Source organism: Elaeis guineensis, chromosome 5 (assembly GCF_000442705.2).
Source record: "Elaeis guineensis isolate ETL-2024a chromosome 5, EG11, whole genome shotgun sequence".
In the NCBI taxonomy this organism is placed as follows: Eukaryota; Viridiplantae; Streptophyta; class Magnoliopsida; order Arecales; family Arecaceae; genus Elaeis; species Elaeis guineensis.
Window position 1 is genome coordinate 106046759 of NC_025997.2, and position 8300 is coordinate 106055058.

Consider the following 8300-nt stretch of genomic DNA (forward strand, 5'->3'; position numbering starts at 1 on the left):
ATGAATATCTATGAGCAATGTTTTGAAAATATGACATGAATATCTGACAAGAATGATTTATGAATCATGTTTACGAAATATTCATAAATTTATGCATGCATGATTATCTTTATGACTTATTTTATTATATACTCTATAAAATACTTAATTTTTATAATATCAATTATTTTTTAAATATTGCACTATCATGAGAAAAACTTATGCATGATCTGATAAGGAAGCATATATTTTACTTATTGAGCTAATATATATATATATATATATATATATATATATATAAAGAAATAAAGTTAAGGCTGATGAAGAATCCAGGCTTGGAGTTCTGCATAGCAAGTGAGAAAATTATTTAATGATCATGGACTTGTAGATATCTATTGATAAGTTTAGACATGGATTTGGTATTTGATATTAGATTTTGATATTCTAAATCAATATTAATTTAATTATTTAATGAATAATGAAATTGAACCTCTTATAATATTTTATTTATGATAGATTTTAGCTGATTATGATTGATAAACTTCATATTATCGAGGACTGTATCCTTTGATAGCATGGCCGTATTATATCTTGGATTTGGAGTGTGACATTTTATGGTATTAGAGCTTAGGTTGTGATTACTTGGAACTATAGTATAAGTGACTAGGACATGATATAAGTAATATCTGAGCTTAGATTATGATCACTAAGGATATGATAGATGTAGCCTAAAGAATTTAAAGATTAGATTTCAGATCAATAGGTATTCTGATGGAATTTATTTAGTGGCATATGATGTGTATAAAAGAACTGATGAGTTATGTCATGGATTTCAATATATATAGTTTGACCTAAGTTTGAGAGGTGTTGACCTTTGAATGCGTGATCTTATCTCGATAAGTTATGTTATGATATATATACCTGTTCAATTGCTATTTAGATGATTTTAGACTTTTTGATGTTGCTTGTCTGATCATTACAATTTGAGGAAGGAAGCTATTTAGGATGTGACCTAAGAAAAAAAAATTATCATACAAGAGAGAAAATTTTTCGAGCTTTGGATCTATAAGAGGATCATATATGAAACTTACATATAAATAAAAATATATATTTGGTTCTATTGGTGTATTGGATTTTATTATGAGAGCATGACATATAAATTTTGATGAAATATTTAATAATTTGTATGACTATCTTTGGATTGGATTATTTTATCTTAATTATGTTTGTTGGAGATAGTGAGGTGTATGAATTATTTTAAATCAAAGTTTAGGGTTCTAAGCTGATATAAGAAATTTTGCTATTGTTGTTGAATTTAAAGGAGTTGGTTTTTGGGAGACTTATATGAGCTTGATATTTGAACGATGAGATTTTAGTGGATTTATTGATTGATGTTAAGGATTATGGTGAAAGGAACTCTAGGAGAAATAAATGAGTTGATTTTATTCACAATGATATTGACTTAAGGTCTTCTAATTTGTTAGATATTTGAGTTAATCATTTTATAGAGAAAGGTTGGTTTGGAATCACCCCATTGGTTGTCAGATAAAACTAGAGTTAACATACTCCAAATTAATTCTAGATGTATTCGATTCTGGATGAGTGGTGAAAGCTTATGCAATGGTTTCAAACATAAAAAGTAAATCAAGATTTAATTTTGATGTGAAAGAAACTTAAAGCATTGTTCTAGTTCTATTTATAAAAAAAAATAAGAAAGTTGGATCTTTTGTCAGGATTCATTCAATAGCCTTCGAAGATTCAATGGGTTCAGATTAGAGTGCATAATAGAAGTACGGTAGTTGAATTATACTAAAATCAGTTAAGAATACTAATGCAATAAGTGATATAAATAGAGATTTGACTTTCGTAAAAGAGATCGCCATTAACAAATGAAAGGATAAGGTTATTGATCCTTGGGCTTATTTAGATATTGCAATACAATCTTCAGTGATTGGTTCTTTTGTTACAGTAATGGTCATAAAAATTTTGAGCATCTTAAGTTTAAGGTTAGTAGATTGATATTCTTTGATTGAGCTTGGATGTAGAACATTTTGGATATAGATATCCTTTTCTTAGCTTTGACATTACTAGTCCATTTGTTTGAATAGATTCACAGATTTTCTATTATGAATATTTAATTATCACATCATATATAAAGTTAAAAGGATAAAGAAGATTGTAGATTATGGTGAGCATCTAATGCTCTAGATTTTTCTATGTTTATTAAGGATAGCTAGGGTCGATTATGATTTTCATGTGAAATTAGTCAAGGGCAAATAATTTCATAGGCAAGAAATTATGATATTTTAAGCCAAGATTAAGAGATCAAAAAAATTCATTATCTTGTGGATAGAAAAGATCTAGTTTTGAAATACTATACAATTATTTATGTTGAGGACTTATGGAACAAGCACCTTGAGATGTAGACTATTTGGAAGCTTAAGGATAATATGAGGGTTATATATTTTCAATATTCGATATCTCAAGTATGCCTAGTTTCGAGGATGATTTTTTTTTTTTACAGAGGATAAAATGTGATATCTGACTCAAAATTTCTTTTAGCACGAATCTTAGGGATGAAAAGAAAATTAAAAGAAAGAGAAATAAAAGAAAAAGAAAACAATGAAGAAGACTCCGCTGGGAGTTTTCTTCCATCGATCCCATCAGAGAGGAAGCCGAATTCGAAAAGGATTCAACCTCCCCTCTTCTCTATAAAATACCCTGCCCCCTCCTAAGGACTTCACGATGATCATCGGCCATCCTTCCTCTTCTCTCTCCTTGATTTCTCCCATTGAAGTCGTGACGTACTCTCATCATGCTCGCCTAATATCCTTCTTGGACAAGTCATCAGAGCCCGAGGTAAGCTCGGCCCTTCTTCCTCACTTCCTTCCTCTTCTTCCCATATTTTGCACATGGCCACGAGCCATCGGATTCACCAAAAAAGCCACCATAAGTGGATGCCCTTTTTTTTCCTATTTGGCCGAGCCTTATTTCTTTCTTTCCATCCACTAGCATGGCCGCCCTAGGTGCTGCACCTATAGATCATGAACCCCGACCTCCTTACCATCCTTTCCTAGAGGTCTTGGCCGTCGGTGATTGGCCATTGATCAGAAAAACATGAAAAAGGATTGGATCCCTTGTTTTTGGCCTCTTTCCATGATTTTGTCGCCATTCGACCCTTGCTGCTGGCTTTCCACCACTACTCACCGTTGACTGCTTGCCACTGCTGCTCGCCACTAGTGTTTTGACCAAGAACCACCAGCTGTGTCCCTCCTCTGCTCAGCCAAGAAAAAGAAGAAGAAAAGAAGAAGAAGAGAAGAAAAGGAGAAGAAAAGAAAAGAGAAAAAGAGAAAAGAGAGAAAAAAAAGTTTTCTCTCTCTTATCTCTCTCTCCTATAGGATTTCTCTCTCTCCTCTCTCTTTCTCTCTCTATTTAATCCATGGACCCTAGTACGAACCTAATATGATCTTTCAAAGAGATTCGAGATCGCTTTGATATCCATACAGTTTGATAAATCTCAATCTAATTTTTGCTAGAAATTCATAGCATCTGATCACCGTTAATCCCTATTGAGCATCCTGGCATGATCCCTAATGATTTTGATTATGGATTCTTCTTTTGAAAAATATGAAGGTTTTCTCTCTATTTTTTCTCTCTATTTTCTCTCTTCATCCACTTTCTCTTCCTAAGAATACCTATAGACTCCTTATCGAGTCATATGTTTCTCTTTTAGGGACCCATGTTGACTTCAACAAGATAATCTAAAACCATCTTGATATCCGTGCTGCATGCAACCCTACCTTGACCATATTTAGATTGTTGTAACTCACTATTGATGAACATTATTGATTGATCTTGGCCTTAATCCAATCCAGGCTCCACGATTCTTAGATCGAGTCATTTAAATCTGACCCTCAGCAAGGAGACTTTGAATTGTTTCAATGTTCGAATAGCCTGTCAGACCGACCATCCGATCAATGGCCCCCTTTCATTATTTAATTTTATTGAACTAATTAAAAAAATTAATTTTGACTAAATATTTTAAATAGGATTAGCCAATTCTTCAAATAAAGTCTAAAGATCTAGGATGAATGAGTAAGTGGATCTTACACTCCTTATTTATTTTTAAATTTTTATATTTTTCATGCATATGATCTCTTATTGATAAAATCATATTTTTTATAAAATAAAAATTAGCATATGTGATATGAAAAAGTATATTTAAAAAAATATATTTTATTATAATTATTGATTCCATGAATATATTTAATGAAAATAGTATATTTATGAAGTATAAATTTTATTATTTTCTAATCTATGTATATGTATGTTTTAGAAAAAAGATATAAAGATTTTAAAAGCTCTTAAATAGCTATGAACAAATTTCTATAAGAAGATCGACATTCGAAGCTAGCATCCACAAGAAATATGGCTTTGTTAATGGATATAAAATTGGTATATAAAAAAAAACTCACTACTACAAGAAAGGATTATGGCAGTGGTTCGCTGTCGTAGTCAAAAAATCATTGCCATAGCCTACGATAGTGATTCCTCAACTGCTGCCACTATCACCGTCGCTATAGATCTATAGCAGTGGTTATTATAGCAGTTGATATAGCTACTACCATATTCTAGATATAGTAGATTCAACTACTGCTATAGCTTATAATATAGCAGTGGCTTTTCAACCGTTGCTATAGAGGCTATCGAAATAGTTATTCAATCACTGTTATAGCTTCTATAGCAGCGGTTAGGCAACCGCTGCTTTAAATTATATAGCAGCGGTTAAGAAACTGCTGTCATAGACTACGACAGCGGTTATGCAACAGCTGTTATAGATCTATAAAAGCGATTTGTCAACCACTGCCATAAATCTATAGCCACAGTTGGCATGAAACCATGACAGCGGTTGGTACGAATACAGTAGCGATTTTGCAACCGCTGTCGTAGGCTATGGCAGCAATTTTTTTACTACAGTAGAGGTTGTGAACCACTACCGTAGTCCTTTTCTGTAGTTAGTAACTTTTCAACTGTTTAAATTTATCACTTTTTACTTGATAGACGCAGTTTAATATATAATTATTCAAACTAAAACTTACAAGAATCAAAAATTTCACATAAAATTCAATAATAATATAGAAATATATCTCAAACACTCAAATTATATTACTGATCTAATTATATTACAATATTCTTTAAATAAAAATAAAATATATTAAAAAAATTTTAAATCAAAATCTTCCTCTTCAAGTATCTCATCATCATCAGGAGGGGCTGAAGCAAGATCGAGAGAGGCTGTCGTAGACACTGGAGGGGCTGGACCAGGAGCTGGAGAGGCTAGAGCTGAAATGCTAGCCAACATATCCTGAATACTTAAAAAATCAGTTTCAAGATGAGTGGAGAGCTGTGTCACCATAGCGGACATGATGCTCTGTAGCTAAGATGCGCGCTCCTCAGCCTGAGATGCGTGCTTCTAAGCCTGAGCTGTCTATACCAAGGCCTCATCAAGCTGCTCCCAACTGATGACCCCGAAAGCATGTGAGAAGATGTTTGCCTCAGACCAATAGCTCATCGGCATATATCCAGTCCTGCAACGAATCCTCCTAGAGTGCTCAGGTCCCAAGACTTGAGATAGATGGTCATGGAGGCCAGAAGTGTCTGGATCTTCGCTCGCAAGCATGTCTATCTGCTCCTGTAATTGCAAATTCAAATAAAATCTCATAAGAAATACTATAATACTAATCATACTCCAATTATTACTTACAAAAATCTTTTCGATTGCGGTGTTCATAAGCTTGCCCTTCTTGTTCATACGACTCGATCGGAAGATGACGCTACGGCCGAGCATCACCCCCTCTCTCATCAACTATAACAATTAATCAACTTGTTAGAAATATATAAAAAAATAATAATTCATTAACTTATAAACTAAAGGATGGTCGAGAGTATGCGTGTACTCCTGAGTAGCCCGATTCTTTTAGTTCTGACGAGATGCAGTCTAAAAAGTATTTAAATAATATAAGTTAAAATCAAATATAATTATCAGTTTAATAAAAAAATTTATAAATTATAAATTAAATTTGAAAGTCCTGGCTCCTCTAATGCCTGACCATCCCCTCCCACTGACTTGGAGGACCATCCTGGATCTACGGATCAAGCTCCTTCTTAGTGTCCCTAAGGTGCTCTAGCCACCCTTTGTGGAGCTTGACCCTGTGGTTCTAGTACAACTCTTCAATCTTTTGCAGTCGGGTATCCCGAGCCCTCTCATGATCTAGGAAGTCTTACCTCTTCTACGCAAAGTTATCAGAAATTAGTTACGAAATTATTCTAATCAAACATAGTGTAAATATATCACATACATATGTATAATTAAGATACACTTATCCAAATCTTCTCCCACATTCGGTCCTTGACCTAAGGGTCCATCAATCGTCAATCTACAGGCAGTATGAGAATGATGTCGGACTGCCTCACAAGAACTCCAAAAAAGGAATGCATCTCCCGTGTGGTCTCTCCTATTGGCCTCCCCTCCTAATCGTACTCTATCATGACCTGATGTTGGTGGTTCCACACATGCGACATGCATGTGAGACCGTAAAATATCCTATTGGATGATGCACAAAGTATGCAATAACTATACAAAAAATAAATAAATAAATAATTGACACAATGAAAATCTACTCTCACTGAAATCGTGCAACGTGGATATCGGTGGAGCTAGATTGGTGGGTGGAGTATGTACCGAAGATGTGGCTATCGATGGAGACCCAAATATGTCGATGGGAGGAAGATGTGCCTGTGAAGCCGAAGCCGAGGTCGATGCAGTGGGAGGAGTATGTGCCTTCAAAGCCGATGCAGAGGTGGAGCTCCGTATAGCCCGTTGAGCAGTAGGGGTGAAAGCTAGATGGCATTTCGGTGCCATTATGACTTGCAACGTAAATGAACATTAACAAATATAACATGTTGTTGAACAATAACAGCAAGATAATTTGGTAGTAATTGCTCATAACTTGCGCATGCATACCAATGCTTAGAGTTCATAACATCATTACATATGCAAATAAAAAATATTATTTCAATCATGATAAGTTAAGAAGGACTAACCAAATATTGCATACATTATAAATAAATATTTAAAAAAATAAAAATATATTAAATATTATTTTTAAATATGTAATAAATGCATCCTATCACCAACTAATAGATAAAGATAGATCCTATCCCATTCAAAAATTATATTAATTCTATAAGTTCATTACAGTAATCAAATGATACATAGCAGGGACTGAAAAAAATTTTGACAGTATTTTTTCTTAGTTCTCCCATGTAGGAAGAACAAAAGAAAAAAATACTATTCGAAATTTTTTTCGAACTCTCAGTATACTGTTTGATTATTATAATTATCTACATAATTATTTATAATTTTCAAACTATCCAAATTGGATAATCAATTAATCATTGTGCAAAATTCTTCCATCTATACAAAAAATATATGAATGTATGGATACTGTAGATTATGTACATTAATCAATTGGCGGGTCTATCATTATGCAATGCAACAAGCAAAAGTAATAGGGACTAAACAATAATCTAGAAAATTTTATGCAATAACTTTTATAACAAGAATTACATTAATTCTATAGCCCAGAACTCATGGGCACAACCTAGAATCCGTCGGCACGGTTCAGAATCCGACGGCTAAGAACCCATCGACATGGCCCACAACCGCCAGCACGGCCCCGAACCCACCGGCAAGACCTAGAACTCGTGGGCATGACCTAGAATCCATCGGCACAGCCCAGAACTTGATGGTCCAGAACCCACCGGCATGGTCCAAAACTCATGGGCACGATCCAGAATCCGCAGGCATAGCTCAGAACCCGACGGCTTAGAACCCACTGACACGGCCCAAAACCCGATGGCTCAGAATCCACCGGCATGGCCCACAACCACCGGCACAGCCTAGAACATGCCAATGGAGGTTTCTTTAAATATTATTATGAAATTATTATAAATATTATTATAAGTATTATAAATAATTATAAATATTATTATGAAATGAAATAAAAAAATTCATATCGACTGTGGAGAGGGGGGTCACGCAGAGCTGTGAGGGTCACCGATGGTGGTGCTAGAGGAGTGGGGCGGTGGCAGGGGGCGGTGCTAGAGGGAGGGTGGCGGCCAAAAGGGGCTAGACTGGGGGAGGTGGGCAATGGTAGAGGGAGTGGGGTGGTGCTAGAGGGAGGGTGGCAGCCAACGGGGGTCGAGGCCGAGGGAGGGGGGCGGTGCTAGAGGGAGGAGGACGGCAGCCAAAGGGGGCT